Genomic DNA, 18565 nt, shown 5'->3' on the forward strand with positions numbered 1-18565 from the left:
CCCGAAATAATTTAATAATGTGCCATTGTTATTTTGTCCACCCATTTGTTTGTCATACTTGTGAAACATTTCCGTTTAATGTCGACAACTTAATTTTAGTGTTTCACACTTTCCACTTATACATAGTTATAACCAGGGAAACCGGAAATATGCTCTAAAAAAAGCGTTTTAGGCGCTTTAAATATGCAGTAAAAACTTTAAAATATGCTCTTAAAATTTAAAAAATATGCTCTTAAAAAAACAAACTTTTACATAATTTTTAACCAAAAAAAATTTACTTAAATTTTCAAATAAAAATCGTTGTCTATTGGATCTGAAAACATTTTTAAATATAGAAAATGTTCTTTTAACATCAACTGATGTTACAGGAGCAAATTTAAAAGACAACATTTCTTTAACACTTAGAACGGTTAAGTTTGAATTAGAACTAAAATTTGATATTTAGATGGAGCTATTATTAAAATAGTGCTTATTTTATATTAAAACAAGTAAGAGAGCTATATTCGGCTGTGCCGAATCTTATATACCCTTCACCTAATTATACTTCAAAATAAAAAATTTAAATATTTTTAGGTGAACAAAAATTTTTTTTCAGTTTTTTAATTTTTTGGATAAAAAAATTTTTCGAAATTTTAAACAAAGGAAGTAAAAACCTGTAACACAACAGCGAAAAATAAGTAAGACAAAATTTGTTTTTGATAAACTCAAAATATGCTATTAAACAGTAAAATATGCTCTAAAAACGCAAAATATGACATAAATATGCTCTTAAAACAAATATATGCAAAAATATGTATTTAAGGGTAAAATATGCAAAAATATGCACCAACAAATCGATGCCAAAATTCTTAAATAGTTCTGAAACGTGTAAATATCTTATCCATGTGCTCATTCGACTCACAAGAAAAAACATGCATTTGCATATTTTGGTTTCCCTGGTTATAACATTCCTACATACAACTATATACCATCATTCAAATACATATTCAAGCAATACATACCCAGCGGGAAAAAATCTTGGTTGTTCACTTTGTAGGCCTTTTAAAAAATCTGTTTACACATTCTAAAAGATGCGATACTCATTCTGCTCTGCCTTCTCTCAGAAGACATTGTAGAATGGCTTTGCTTCTCCTTCTTAAGAAAATCATACACATTCAAAACAAGTAAGAAAGTATGGTCGGTCAAGCCCGACCATATAATACCCTACACTAAGTAAAAGAGCAAAAAAAAATTGTCTTTTAAAATTTCAATAATTTATATTTTTGAGTGATTTTCGGAAGTGGGGTTATATGGGGGCTATGACCAATTATGGACCGATCACCATGAAATTAGGTCGTGTGATTTATGTCTATATTAAAGTTAACTATGTTGAATTTTGTGTGTTTACCAACATTTTTAAGCGATTTATGCACGTTAAAGTGATTTTCGGAAGCGGGTCTATATGGGAGCTATGACTAATTATGGACCGATCGTAACAAAATTTGGTGACATGAAATTTGGGTATGTATATAAAACTTATTTGCGGAATTTGTGGAGATACATATATAAAATAAACATTTATGACCGACAAAGTCCAATTTCGGGAGGACATTTGTATGGGGGCTAGGTGAAATAATGGACCGATTTCAGCCAGTTTCAATAGGCTTGGTCCTTGAACCGAAAAAATAATATGTACCAAATTTGATCAAAATATCTTCAAAATTGCGACCTGTACTCTGCGCACAAAGTTTACATGGACAGCCAGCCAGCCGACCAGACGGACGGACGGACAGCGCTTAATCGACTCAGAAAGTGATTCTAAGTCGATCGGTATACTTTAAGGTGGGTGTTAGACTAATATTTTTGGGCGTTACAAACATCTGCACAAACGCATAATACCCTCCTCACTATGGTGGTGTAGGGTATAATTACACTATAAAATAAGGTCTAACAAAGCTTTCTTTAAAATTCAAAAAACGATTGGTTTTGCAATTATTCCTATATGTTGTCTCTCTATAACAATGGTGTCCATTTCATTATGCTTTCGCGCTGACTAACAATACATATATTCTTATTCTCTTTTGTTTAGTAGTCACTGAGACAGCGACGAATGCACATGCTAAGCGGATGTATTGCTATTCTTTTTATACCCTTTACCTTCATTCCGTTTGTAATTTCCACAAAATAATTTTCCGACCCCATAAAGTATATATGTATATTCTGGATCCTTACAGATAGCAGAGTCGATTAAGCCACGCACGTCTGTCTGTCTGTTGAAATCAACTTTCGAAACCCCAAAAAACTTACATACACGATTCATACATCAATATCTACGGAATTCTTCCGGCTCGGATGCTATTTAAAATCGGTCCACAAATGGCTGAGATATAAGGAAAAATAAGGAAGATATTTCAACGACGCACCGTAGTATGAGAAAAAAAAAGAGGGAAATAAATCTGTAACTTCTAAACCCTTACTTCGATTTGAATGAAATTTCACATGTTCAAAGGGGAAGTGTTGTCGAGTTTAAGTTTTGAATCTGGGCCTCATGAGCCCACTACGAGCTGGGCCAGGGGTCCCCAAAGTAGGACACCTCGGGTATTACATATATAGAATCTTCTCATTGAGCACTATATAAAAGTGCTCACTACTCGTCGTAGCTATCAATTATCTCTTATAGCTTAGGAGATATCCGCATTTGAAAATTAAATTTTCAACATTTTTACCCACCCTACTCCAGTTTTTTGATGACCGCGGTTCCAAATATTTACCGATTTTCCATTTTTCTTTTATAGGATTAACAACAGATGTATATATCAAACAAAGGAAGAACTGTTTAAAAACCATGACTGAGTCCAAAGTTAAATGCATTTGAATTAAAAAAAAAATTAAAAAAGGCGATTTTTCGCTATTTTTTTTGAGAAAAAGTATATATAATAATTTTCAAATGCGGATATCTCCTAAGCTATAAGAGATAATTGATAGCTATGTAGTGCTCAATGAGAAGATTCTATATATGTAATTTTTTTTTTAAATCGGAACACAAACGAAGAAATATTATCATATTTAAGATTGACCATACCCGAGGTGTCCTACTTTGGGGACCCTTGGCCCAGCATCTGGTGGGCTCATGAGACCCAGATTCAAAACTTAAACTCGACAACATACCACTGTGCGACGTATATAAGACAATGGATCCAAATCGGAAGAAAAAAATTTTAACCCGATTTTTTTTCACCTAAAGTTTTTTTCGCAAAATATTAAAAAAAAAAAATCAAATTTCGAAAAAAAAAAATTTTTCAAACAATCAAAAAAAAAATTTGGTTACTTAAAAATATTTAAAATTTTTATTTTGAAGTATCATTGATAAAATCATTGAAGTGTTGTTAGGTTTTTCACATCAATTTACGTCTGTGAACAATTTTTTTCAGATTTTAATCAAAACAACGTAAAAAGATAAGAAAAAAAAATAATATTTTACATATTTTTTTATTTTTTTTTTTACAAATTTGTTGAAAAATATTAATATTGAACACTCAATTAATGAGCTTTGATAATATGTATATCGCAGACAATTTGATTAAGATTGTTGACTTGATTATTGTTAACAAATAAAACCTTAAAAATATTGACATCTTTATTTAATTTACTAAACTTTTCTCTCAGTACAGCTCTATTTCTCTCACCAATACTATATCAGTTTTAGCTATGGACATTCCTGCTCTATAAACAAATTTATTTTGCTCTCTTTATTATAAACCGTTACATAAAACCAGAAGAAGTTACAAAGTTTTCTAAAAAAATTTAGGCTTTTGTGAAGTTCGCTTGAAGTAGAATTTTATATATAAAACTATACACGTTATACTTTCAAGTCCATTCTTTTGGTTTTATGCTGAATTCATTAAGAATATTTTTCCTAATAACCTTAAAAGCTTAAATTAGGCTTTAATTTTTAGGACTTTTAATACAAGTTCTTATGTAGACATTCTGTGTGTAGACATTAAGTAGGCCTTCTAGCAGCGCACTAATAGAAATGAATATGCAAGGCCTTGGCTCCCAAAATAAGGCCCGCAGAAAGGCCTCGTTGCTGTATCTTTTTACCGCTGCGTCCATACGTACTTATTACTCGTATATAAAGTAAATACTTACAATTTATGTATGTTGTTTAACCATTTTGATTGTTATTATTTTATATTTTTTCCATTTCATCTGTTTTTTTTTAATTTTTTGTTTGAAGAATGCTTGAAATTCATGTACATTGTACAAGTTGCCACAAAACACATTATAAATAATAGAAAAAACTCAATAACGACAGTGAACATTTTTTGTGAAAAAAACATTGTCAAGCAAAACCGACCTAATGATTTACTACTGATAGGATATTAACATGTTGGCAATTCGTAAAGAACATATTTGTATACCCACCACCAAAAGTATGGGGGGTATATTGAGTTTTTCATTCCGTTTGTAACATATCGAAATAGTGGTCGTAGAACTAAAAAATATAGAGGGTACTTATAAAATTCTAAGACAATCGCAACGTTCGTGCGTCAATTGTTGGCACGATGGGGCCTCGAGGTAAGAATTAAGGATTAAGAAACGTTCGTCAAATGTTCTTTGTTGATCAAAAATATTAAAATGCAAGTATCACAAAATACATATTTTACAGAATCTTACTCATTCAGGATCATATGTGTGTAATTTCATGATTCCAGGTTCATTATTATAAATGTATTCAAAAAGTACCATTACAATTACAAAAAAGTACCATAAAGTCTCCCCATTGATACTTATTCACTCAGTATTATTAAAGAAAATTCAAAAAATACCATTATTAAAATAAAAAAGTACCTATAGTTCAGTTCTCACATTTTGGTACCTAAATATTATCCCCTATTACTAACTCAATAAATAATTTAAAATATTAAAAACGTACCATTAGGAGAAAAGTACCAATTTCCTTTTTTTCCTTGAACACCCTCAAGTTTGAAATTTAAAAAATACTCCATTTTGCCAAAATAGAAATGTCTCAAACGATTAAAATCTGCGTTAATGGGCTCAAGAAAAATATGTACCAAACTGTTTACCCAGATTTGGCCCAATTCGGCATTCGAATTCTAAATAACACTCTGTTAGTTAATTATACCCTACACAACCACGTTTGGGCAGATGTTTGTAACGCACAAAAATATTAGTCTAACACCCACCTTAAAGCATACCGATCGACTTAGAATCACTTTCTGAGACGATTAAACGATGTCCGTCCGTCTGGCTGGCTGTCCATGTTAACTTTGTGCGCAGAGTACAGATCGCAATTTTGAAGATATTTCGATCAAATTTGGTACATGTTATTTTTTCGGTCCAAGGACGAAGTCTATTCAAACTGGCTGAAATCGGTCCATTATTTCACCTAGCCCCCATACAAATGTCCTTCAGAAATTGGACTTTATCGGTCATCTTACCAAATTTTTTTACGATCGGTCCATAATTAGTCATAGCTCCCATATAGACCCGATTCGGAAAATCACTTTAACGTGCATAAATCGCTTAAAAATTTTGGTATACACACAAAATTCAACATTCGCTTCCTTGAGCGAATGGAGCCCAGGGTGTAGCCTCTCAAAGTTGGTCACCTCGTGTCTCAATTTTTTTAAAAAAAAATCCATTTATGATCCTAATGAGCTGAAATTTAAATTATAAATACTCCTTGAAAAGATGAAAAATACGCTTACATGTGTAGGTTATCTCTATTAGTTGAAGAGATATTCAGGTTTATAGATTTAGTTTTTTAATTTTGGGTCCATTTTGAAAAAAAGTTCGAATTTGCAAAAACAAAGGCAATAATTGTATGTCTTGAATTACAAAATATTTATTTTAATAGATATCCCACTAAGCGACAAAATAGGTCTTAAAGGAAAAGACCTAAGCTTTCCTTTGAGCAAAAAAAAAATTTTAAAAAATAGCCAATATTGAAATAAATCGATTTTGAAAAAAAAATTAAAATTTTTTGTTTTGCGTTACAAAATATTTATTTTGATAGATATCCCACTCGCATCCCACTAAGCGACCAAATCGGTACTAAAGGAAAAGACCTAAGCTTTATATTAAACAAAAAATTTTTAAAAAAATTTCGATTTTGCCAAAAAATTTCAAAAATTGTATTTCTAGAGTTACAGAATATTTATTTTGATAGATATCCCACTCGCATCCCACTAAGAGACCAAAATTATCTTAAAGAAATGGACCTAAGCTTTCTTTTGAGCAAAAAAAAATTTGGGGAAAAAGGGCCCATATTGGAAGAAAAAAAAATCGATTTTGCAAAAAAAAAGTTAAAAATTTTATATCTGGAGTTAAAAACGATTTATTTTGATGGATATCCCACTAAGAGACCAAATAGGTCTTAAAGGAAAAGACCCAAGCTTTTTTTTGAGCTCAAAAAATTCAGAAAGGGTCAGTTTTGAAAAAAAAGTCAACAAAGTTTTTGATTTTGCAAAAAAAAAGCCAAAAATTGTATTTTTTGAGTTACAAAATATTTATTTTGATAGATATCCCCTCGCATCCCACTAAGCGACCAAATAGGTATTCAAGGAAAATATCTAAGCTTTATTTTAAGAAAAAAAGAGCATATTTAAAAAAAAAAAGTCAAAAAAGTTTTTGATTTCGGAAAAAAATTTCAAAAAAAATTTTATTTTTAAATATTTTTTTTCGAAAGATTGGAGAAAGCTATTTGGGACACATTTTGCTAAGAACAATAGGTAATGAGATACATGGATAAGAAAAAACACCTGCTTGGCCAAAATGTCAAATTTTGACCCCCTCTAACTCGACCGATCTTGTTGAAAAGTTGTGTCTGAGTTACTATCCAATAGAACTAACCTTGGTGCAAATTTCATCCCGATCGGAAGACATCGATTTCAAAAGTTGGTTCACTTGACATGAAATGCACCATATATAAAAAATTCTATAACAAAATGTTTACAAAAACTTAAGAAAAACTATTTTTTTAAAATAACCGATTAATTTGTGGGAGAATTCTCGAACAATATTTTGAAGTTTTTATACCTCCATGTTACATTCAACACCACAAGTGCCAACTACCTTCTCATTTATGTGGTGTGATGGTATAGAGCATTAAAAACTTATATAATTTATTATTACATAAGTATGGCTACAAATGTACGATTTTTTTTACATGAACATTTATTCATGTATTTGTGCATGTTTGCCATGGTAGCCATCATTTTAATTTGTTAAAAAACATTTAAACATTATTAAACAATTACACTTGATTCTACACTTCCGTTTCTGGTATGTATTTTCATTATTTTTGCTCTTTTTTTTCTTTAGCTGTTTCTTTTTTTTTCTGTAAGTCATTTTTGCTGTTTTTTATTCCTTTTGTTTTGTTTAATTTTTCTGTTGCTTTTGTTAACTGTAACTTATGGAAATTTTACACGTACATATAAGACCATTTTAGTTTTCTTATAAGTACTTGCTGTATTTTTGACTTATGAGTTGCCTTTTGCTGAAAGAAAGCAACAAAAACTTATAATAATTTGAATGAAAGTACCACCCTCTTTTGTTATGGTCAAACTGTTATGTTGCAAAAGTTTAAGGTTTTTCTTTATTATAATTATGTGACAATTTAACTATAACCAAATTTTAGCATAATATTTAATTGTAATTTTATGTTAAAATTTAATAAAGAAATTTATTTAATCGGTAGCGTATAATTTATGTTAATTTATTTTGTATTTATTTCATATCACTCATACGTAATGGCAGACTTAAGCTGAGAAGTCATGAATTCGCCTTAAATTGTTACTTACTTCTGCTTAAATTAGCTGAATTTTGATATTGAAATATTTAAGTGTATTCTCGGTTCATTTACTTTAAGTTTCAGCTTTAATAACTGTTAATCTTAACATAAACGTTTTAAATCTTTCCAATTGACTGCACATTATTTCAAACCAACCGACCACCCTGTCAGTTGAAAGTTATGTAAAAGCCAAAAAATCAGAAAATTAAGATTATATGTATGTGTATTTATAAAAAATCAGCAACATGTTGCAAGTTGAAGAAAAATACTTAAATTGGTGTTAATAAACAGACAACAGCTGTGGCCAGTTACGCATCTTCATTGGAGTTCCTTTTTTTCATTTCCTTCTTGGTATCCATACATATATTCTCAATTTGTTTTTTTTTTTTGTAGGCTTTATTTATTTGTGATTATTTTTCTATATCGCGCTATTTAAATATTTTTAGTTTAATGTAGTAGTGGTAATGTTTAAAGGGCTACATTTATTTTAGAAACAAAAGTCCCAACTATAAAATATTTATTACTGTAAATCATAGCTGTTAAGTGTGAATATTTTTATTCAATATATTAGCAAAAACTTAATTATTTTTGAATTTTAGTTATATTTGAAAAAAAAAATTTATTTAAATCATTCTATATTATTCAAAATAGGATACTAATTAACATATATCTGTTTAGAATATAAAGCATTAAATATTATTTGATTTTATATTAAATAAATAAATTAAACTTAATAGTTTTTAATAAACATTTATAAAATTATACTAATAGTATTTATATTTTAGATACAATAATTTGTATTTTATAAATTATGTAATGAATAGATTTTAAAATATTCTAATCAATATGAAAACATGTAATTATTTTCAAATTGTATTTTTATAGTAAAAATAAAATATTAATTTAGTTTATTCAAATTTTATGAATAAAATATTATTTTTCTTATTAGATTTGTAATTTGTTGATATATTTTATTCAAAGCAATTTTCTTTGAATAATTTTATTTCTCCAAAAAAAGAAAATATTTACATAAATATTCAACAAACAATTTTTGAATATTTTTATTCATAGAAATTTTCTTTAAATAATTTTATTTGTGAAAATAAATTCAAATATTTAACAACAAATTTTTGAACAATTTTATAAAAAAATATTTTTGTGTGTGAAAATGAGCTCGGACGATGAAGAGTTTTCTTCCGATGATTTGAAAAAGATCCTTCCTTTGCTATGGAAAAACAAAAACAATGCTCAAAAATAATTCAACGTTATTTTGAACATCTATTTTCACTTACGGGGTTATTAAATAGCCATAGGAGGAATGCCATGTCAGACGATAATTTTGAACAACTAGTTACTTTAAAAACAGTTTTTATAGCCTCCACCACCACTAGTGGTGAATGAGGGTATATATAAGTTTGTCATTCCGTGTGTAACATTGAGAAATATTCATCTGAGACCCAACAAAGTATATATATTATTGGTCCTTACGAAATTCTAAGTCGATTGAGCCATGTCCGTCTGTCTGTCTGTCTGTCTGACTGTCCGTGTAAAACACGCTCACGTCCAAAATACTCAAACAAACTTAGTAGAGTTGCAAGAAAAATGTTTACTATTGTCCTAAGCAGTTTGGTATTGAAAATCAGCGAAATCGATACAGTGGAACCAAAGTTATGAATTAAAATGTGGGACAACCTCAAAAAAAAATATTTTTCACATATTTTTGGACATTTTTTGTAAATATATTACAGCTAATATCCTAAAATTTTGCACTCGTTACTTTTTTGATAAAAGGAGTAACTCTGGTGAAAATTATAAGAATCGGTCCATGATTTCTCCTAGCCCCCATACAAATTTCTTCCCGAAATATGGTTCTATGGTCTATAAATGCCTACAGAATATCACTATCCATAGAAAATTCAGCTAAAATAAGTTTCGTGGTAAAAAAAATTATATTACAAATTTTTTTCGTGGATCGGCCCATATTTAACCATAGCCCTCTTATAAAGTACACTTCCGAAAATCTCTTAAATAAGCATAAATGTCTTATAGATGTCGCTATCAAGTTTACATTCGACATAAATAATCCCCATATATACCAAAATTGTTGTACCCAATTCTATGAAGATCAGCCGATAATTGGTTATAGCTCCCACTTCCGAAAAACACAATAACCTACATAAATATCTAAAAAATATCAATATCAAAACAAAATTTCACACACATCCGTAGTTTATATTTAGAAATCATACTACTTGATTTTGTGAATATCGGTCCATATTTGACCATAGCTCCCATATAAGGTCCACTTCCAAAAATCAGTTAAGTACTCATAAATCTCTTATAAATACATTTATCATGTTAAAATTCGACAAAAATTATACTCATATATATAGATATCACTGTACCAAATTTTATGCAGATTGGCCGATAATTGGTCATAGCTCCCCTATAAGGTTCATTTCCGAAAAAAGATATTAACCTTAAAAAATATTAAAAACATATCGATATCAAAATTAAATTACGCACAGATCAGTAATTTGTATCCAGTAATCATACTTCTGGATTTTGTGAATATCGGTCCATATTTAACCAAAGCTCCCATATAAGGTCCACTCCCGAAAATCACTAAAATCCTCATAAATTTCTTACAAATATAGTTATCAGTTTGAAATTCAAAACAAATTTATTCAATATATACAAAAATCGATGTACCAGATTTTATGATGATAGGTCCATAATCCCTACAGTATATATATTTAATCTCTATAGGGTATTAAACAATAAACTTATTCCAAGTTTAGGGTACCAAAAATTCGTATTTTTTTAAATATTTCTCACAATGTTTGGTAAACAATTTAATATATACATCCGTTTTGAGCAGAGGGAAGGGAACACATTAAAAGTCAATATACATAAATTAGTTTCATTTTATCATTCCTCTTTGCTCGTTTTTTTTTTTTTTTTTTTTTGAAACACTAACATATTTAACTTAATTTCAGTTGGTTACCTAAAAACAAATTGTATTTATGCACTAAACCAATTGACTGGAAGATAAATGTAAAGTTTTGTTACTAACAACAGCAGCAACATGGACAATGCTAAGACCCTGAAAAAAACACATCTTAACCATTAAACATTTAACTGTTTAACGGTTGAAGTTGTTGAACAGCAAACAGGAAAAAACCAGGAACAACTTCTTTTTTGGAATATGTGTTAAAACCAGCTATTTGGCCTTTTTTTATTTATTATATGAAAATTACACATATTGAATAGTAGCAGGAGAAGAGATGTTTTTTTTTTTTTGTATGCTTAAAATTTAATCAAGCATAACCATATTAGACTTTCTCCTTGCTTGAGTTTCACCTAATAACACATGTGCTACCAAAAAATATTGAACGAAAAAAAAACGAAACTGTTACCAAAAAAATATAAATTGGAGTTGTTTGTGAAGAATATTGTTTTTTTTTTTTCGTTTACCCTTGATCTCAATAAATTGGCAGATGTCTACTTTGTGTGTGTATTGGGAATTTTGTGTTTATATGAATTTTTCTGCTGCATGCTTTTATGACGCAGTGTCATAGAAGAGTTTTTCTATAAAATCACATACGCATACAGTTTTATATTTGATTTTATAGATTCATATAAAGTTTTGTTGGTAGATAGTTATACCCTACATTAAGTGGTGTTAGAAGTTGGTATAAGTGTGCAAAATCTTTGAAATAATGTGGAATATCATACAATAAATTTCTTGGTTTTTCTAAATTAAAATTTGCCTTAAAATTTTTTGAAATTTTTATAATATCTAGCAATTAGCATAAATTCAGACAGAATATTTATCGTAAGGTACACTCGAAATACGAAACCCTTCTCTTCAACTACACCACTTGGACATAAATCGTGCGATTTGAAAAATGAAAATTCTACATTGCAAATTTCAAACAAAAGAAAATGTCAAATCTAGCAATTAGCATAAATTCAGACAGAATATTTATCGTAAGGTTCACTCGAAATACGAAACCCTTCTCTTTAATTACACCACTTGGACATAAATCGTGCGATTTGAAAAATGAAAGTTCTACATCGCAAATTTCAAACAAAAGAAAATGTCGAAATGGTTGTGCTTTGGAAAGAAGAACAATATATTTCACACTCGTTGCAGGTTCTATTTTTTTCTCTCGCTCTGCAAACTATAACCATTGAAAAGTGGCTGTAGAACGTCAAAATAAACTAACGGTTTGATATTACTTTTTTTGACAAGTGCCATTTGATGCATGTCTGTAATAATCTGTGTACTACATATTGAATATTTATAAAAAAAAATTCTAAATAGGTGAGAGTTCATATGCAAAAAGATAATCAGCTCAATCATGAATAAACAAGTAATAGAGCTATATTCGGCTGTGCCGAATCTTATACACCCTTCACCAAATTGTACTTAAAATATTTTTTTTAAATAGTTTTATTTAAAAAAAATTTATTTTATTTTAATTGTTTTTAAAATTTTTTTTTTTCAAAAATGTTTTTTCCAAATTTTTTTTTAAATTTTTTCAAAAAAAAATTTAAAAAAAAGAATTCATGACAAAAAAAATTGTTGATGAAAAAAAATTTGGGTTAAAAAATATTTTTCCCAATTTTGACCCCACTATAGCCTTATATACATCGTTGCAATGGACTTTGAAATATATATCATTAGATATCCATATTGTCTATATTAATGACATAGTAATCCAGATATAGATCAAAAATAGGGCAAAAATCGAGGTTGTGCCGGTTTTTTCCTTATATCTCAGCCATTTTGTCGATTTGAAATAGCAGCCGAGCCGGAAGAATTCCCGATATATTGATGTTTGAATCATGTATTTAAGTTATTTGGGGATTTCAACATACAAATGGACAGACGGACATGGCTATAACGACTTCGCTATCTATAACGATCCAGAATATATATACTTTGTGGAGTCGCAAATGAAAAATGTAGAATGTATAATGTATATATATCGTTGCCACTCATGGCGAAGGGTATAAAAATCCGCGGGAGTATTTTCCCTTTTCCCATTTTTCCTATGCAAATTCAGTGTTAAAAATGGGAAAAGTAAAAAAACTCCTGCGGATTTTTTATTCGTGATTGAGCTGATTATCCAATAGAATATTTCGATATCATTCAGCAAAGAATAAAAAGGTCTTTTTTCAACCTGGTTTCAGACGTAAAACGGTTTGTGATGTCTAAATCAATACCCCCGCTTCACTACAACATTTCTAAATTCTTAAAACTCATTTACAGTATACTTGCGATAATATGAACACCCCAAAATATGAACACTTTTTACTTCCATAGGGTAATAAAATATGAACAGCTTAGTACACTAAGTTCATATTTTAGAGCTTTTTAAAATATGAACAGCTTATTTTTGTTTATTTAACGTATTTTATTTATCTACACAGAGTTGAAATCTAAATCAACAGGCTAGTGGATAAATTCTAATTCAATTGCTTAATAATTTTTGGACTTCCCTAGCTGTAGATGGGAATTAGATGCCATTCGCAAATATGAACAATCTTGCGAAAGTGAACTGGCCTGGTTTTAATTAGTTCATATTATCGCGAGTGAATTGCATATAATAAAGACACAAAGGAATTTAAGACTGTATTTTTAATTAAGTTTAGGAAGTACAATATCAGTTCAAGTGTTTTGGGATCCTGGATAGAATTTCTGTACTGTTCGGGTATTGAAAAGTATTAGTTCCGTCTTCATAGGGTTCAAACTAAGACCACACGAAAAACTCCAGTGATTTCCATCTCAACCAGCAAGGTATTCCATAACCATATTCCACAACAGACCAGATAATACAAATCCTCCCGGAGTTCAACGCTTCGTCAGAACATATGGTCATAATAACAAATATTTTATTGACAAATTGGCATATACAAAGGTGAATTTCCAACGCCATCATTGCCTACCAGATGGCAGTAGGCTACAAGCTGCTTATATATCCATGAAGAAAACAAGAGAATACTCCTTATGCGCTAGCGATTCTTTAATAGGTATCACTAACAAATGTAGAGCTGTTTTCACAGATCTTCCTTATATATAAGCTTATTCTCAAATGTATATCAATGACCCTTTTAAAGTCTTTAAAATAAAGGATGTAGGAGTCACCCTATCCCAGTGCCCCGCAAAATGCTCTGGATATTTAAAAAAAATACCAATCGATTCCAAGTCCTAATATTAACCTGGCAGGGACTCGTCAAGCAGCTCACTTGGATCCATTCAAAACTTGGATCCATCCCATTGTGATACCCAAGAGTTAAACAGCAGGGTATTTATAATTCGTCCGTTGTCTTCGATTTGAACCAACCAGATTCTCTAATGAAGGAGTGGATTCGTCTTAGATGCATCCTTGATAGCTCATCTAAACATGATAGGAATGGGTTTCTGGGGATACATTCCCTCAAGTTTGTTAGCATGTGTCCCAATTATACAGTGGCCTGTAATAAAGGAAACAATTAGCCTTATTTTCTCAATACGGAATTCCAAGTAGATTCGTCCTCGTTTTAGCACAGAATGGTTCAGTGGTCCACCTGTTTTGTTCAGTCTCATATAGTCTCTGCTGTACAACCATTTTCCATTTAACATCATTTGCTATACAACTACCCTGATTTCCATCGTGTCCAGGTACTCATATAAGCGTTATCCTAGAATACCCGGCATTCATTGGTTAACCTAGATATCGTCAAGACACCAGCTAATCCGTCAAGGGTCCAGTTACCATAGGTATTCCGAATGTAGCTTGCCCGCTACACTATATCCTGAAAAACAATAGCGATTGTTGGAGAATGGGAAACGATGAAAACCTAAATATAATCGAAAATAAAATTATGATATTACAACAACAATTAAGATTAAATTCGTTTTCCCGAAATTGTTCATTATCAACCTAAGTCGATACAGGGGTCGAATTACCGCATTCGATATCGAGTAAATTTTATCGTAATTTTCTTATTCGAGATTATGGCAATCGATATCTAGCAAGAAATTTAATACATTTTATCATAATTTTGATATCGAAATTATTTTTCGATACGATAGCCATTCAATCACGAATGCGGTAATTTGGCTCCAGGTTTATAAGCAAACCACCATACGAAAATGTTAAATAGTTGGCAGAGATAAAAAGTGATTGTAATGCTTCATATGTAATTATATATATATAGTAGTGTATCCCTTTAGCCCATATCTTCCTACAAAAAATGTATTTTCTTATTAGATTGAGTTGATACTATATTCAATATCATAGTTATTGAAAATAAAACGAAACTATAATTTGTTGCAATTTACACATGCTGTCTGCTGTGACTGGTCAACTTTTATCTTTTCAAATATTTCCTTACTTTTCTGCTTCGTTTGTTCGTGATATTGATGCCTGGTCTGCTTACGTGTATAAATTTTGAGAGTTCAGTGCGTTCCAATAAACAAGATGTTACAAATACAATAGTAGTTTTATTAAAATGAAAATAGAAAGTGTATTAGCTAGAATAAAATAGTTGTAACACAATGAAATTATAAATGAAATATCTTCACTATAATAAACTAAAATAATACAAGCTGTACAAGAAGTAAAACTAACATTTCTAAAAGATTAGTATAGCCCTCATCATTTAAACTCTGTCTAAGTTTGTCAATCCGATGATCTCAGATATCTGTATCCATATATCAGATTTTGGTATTGAAAATCTATATTAACTCTTTCAGCCACGGTTTTATGTATTTAAGTTTAAAATCAAGACAATTGCATTTTTACTTTAATCAAAGTTAGTTTATTATAAAAAATAAATCAAAACATAAAAAACACCCCATTCCAAGTCTTCTATGTTTTTAAACCTGCATTGTCTTTAACTTATCGTACCAAATAGTCCGAGTACTGAGCTAACCGGACTGCTTTCCTACCGGATGTGTTGGGAGCTCTTTTCAAAATGCTTTCTATTTATTGGCTTTAGAAATATCATGTGGGCCATTACTTCTACCTGAACCAGGTTTTCTATCAACGGACAAGTTCTCCCGATACTGTTTAATAACATTGGAATCAAGTTGACGAAACTTTTTCTAGTTCCAAATTGAGTTTTCTTGAAAATATATAACAACTAGCTCACCGGACAGACGTTGCCCTGTCCAAATTAAAAAAAATGCTTGTGTTCGATTTGTGAGAAGCGGTTTGAAATGTTTTGCAACAACAGAATACATGTAAATCAATGACATATTTTGAGTTTTTATATAAGTAATACAATTTTGGTCTGAAATATGAGTGATCACAGATCGAGCTCCTTTTCTTGATTAAACGCTTATTGGCCAAGTTATTAGCGAATTTAAATATTTTGAGTTTTTATATTAAAAATTGATTTATGGTCAGAAATATGAGTGATCACAGATCGTGCTCCTTTTCTTGATTAAACGCTTATTGGCCAAGTTATTAGCGAATTTAGATATTTTGAGTTTGTATATAAAAAATCGATTTTTGGTTAGAAATATGAGTGATCACAGATCGAGCTCCTTTTCTTGATTAAACGTTTATTGGCCAAGTTATTAGCGAATTTAGATATTTTGAGTTTTTATATAAAAAAAATAAATTTTGTTCAGAAATGTGAGTGATCACAGATCGAGCTCCTTTTCTTGATTAAACACTTATTGGCCAAGTTATTAGCGAATTTAGATATTTTGAGTTTTTATATTAAAAATCGATTTTTGTTCAGAAATATGAGCGATCACAGATCGAGCTCCTTTTCATGATTAAACGCTTATTGGCCACGTTATTAGCGAATTTAGATATTTTGAGTTTTTATATAAAAAATTGATTTTTGGTCAGAAATATGAGTGATCACAGATCGAGCTCCTTTTCATGATTAAACGCTTATTTTCCAAGTTATTAGCGAATTTAGATATTTTGAGTTTTTATATAAAAAATTGATTTTTGGTCAGAAATATGAGTGATCACAGATCGAGCTCCTTTTCCTGATTAAATGCTTATTAGCCAAGTTATTAGCGAATTCAGATATTTTGAGTTTTTATATAAAAAATCGATTTTTTGTCAGAAATATGAGTGATCACAGATCGAGCTGTTTTTCTTGATTAAACGCTTATTGGCCAAGTTATTAGCGAATTTAGATATTTTGAGTTTTTATATAAAAAATCAATTTTTGGTCAGAAATGTGAGTGATCACAAATCGAGCAAGTTATTAGCGAATTTAGATATTTTGAGTTTTTATATAAAAAATGGATTTTTGTTCAGAAATATGAGTGATCACAGATCGAGCTCCTTTTCTTGATTAAACGCTTATTGGCCAAGTTATTAGCGAATGTATATATTTTGAGTTTTTATATTAAAAATGGATTTTTGTTCAGAAATTTTAGTGATCACAAATCTAGCAAGTTATTATCGAATTTAGATATTTTGAGTTTTTATATTAAAAATCGATTTTTGTTCAGAAATGTGAGTGATCACAGATCGAGCTCTTTTTCTTGATTAATCGCTTATTGACCAAGTTATTAGCAAATTTAGATATTTTGAGTTTTTATATAAAAAATTGATTTTTGTTGAGAAATATGAGTGATCACAGATCGAGCTCCTTTTCTTGATTAATCGCTTATTGGCCAAGTTATTAGCGAATTTAGATATTTTGAGTTTCTATATAAAAAATTGATTTTTGTTGAGAAATATGAGTGATCACAGATCGAGCTCCTTTTCTTGATTAAACGCTTATTGTCCAAGTTATTAGCGAATTTAGATATTTTGAGTTTTTATATTAAAAAATCGATTTTTGTTCAGAATTGTGAGTGGTCACAGATCGAGCTCCTTTTCTTGATTAAACGCTTATTGGCCCAGTTATTAGCGAATTTAGATATTTTGAGTTTTTATATAAAAAAAAATGGCTTTTGTTCAAAAATATGAGTGATCACAGATCGAGTTCCTTTTCTTGATTAAACGCTGATTGGCCAAGTTATTAGCGCATTTAGATATTTTGAGTTTTTATATTAAAAATCGATTTTTGGTCAGAAATATGAGTGATCACAGATCGAGCTCCTTTTCTTGATTAAACGCTTATTGACCAAGTTATTAGCAAATTTAGATATTTTGAGTTTTTATATAAAAAATTGATTTTTGTTGAGAAATATGAGTGATCACAGATCGAGCTCCTTTTCTTGATTAATCGCTTATTGGCCAAGTTATTAGCGAATTCAGATATTTTGAGTTTTTATATAAAAAATGGATTTTTGTTCAGAAATTTGAGTGCTCACAGATCGAGCTCCTTTTCTTGATTAAACGCTAATTGGCCAAGTTAGCGAATTTAGATATTTTGAGTTTTTATATAAAAAATCGATTTTTGGTCAGAAATATGAGTGATCACAGATCGAACTACTTTTCTTGATTAAAATCCTATTGGCCAAGTTATTAGCGAATTTAGATATTTTGAGTTTTTATATTAAAAAACGATTTTCTTGATTAAACGCTTATTGGCCAAGTTATTAGCGAATTTATATATTTTGAGTTTTTATATAAAAAATGGATTTTTTGTCAGAAATATGAGTGATCACAGATCCGATTTTGGATAAATCGTAAAAAGTGAGCGTAAAAGTGGGCGTGGTCAATTTTTCATTCCGTAAGAACCTAAGTTGGACTATGACCAACATTTAAAAAAAAAATTGTCTAAATTGTTCCGGCCGTTCTCAACTGATGCAATTGCCAACGAACGACATTTGATTTTTATTTATATAGATTT

This window comes from Calliphora vicina, chromosome 1, assembly GCF_958450345.1.
Source record: "Calliphora vicina chromosome 1, idCalVici1.1, whole genome shotgun sequence".
Taxonomy (NCBI): domain Eukaryota; kingdom Metazoa; phylum Arthropoda; class Insecta; order Diptera; family Calliphoridae; genus Calliphora; species Calliphora vicina.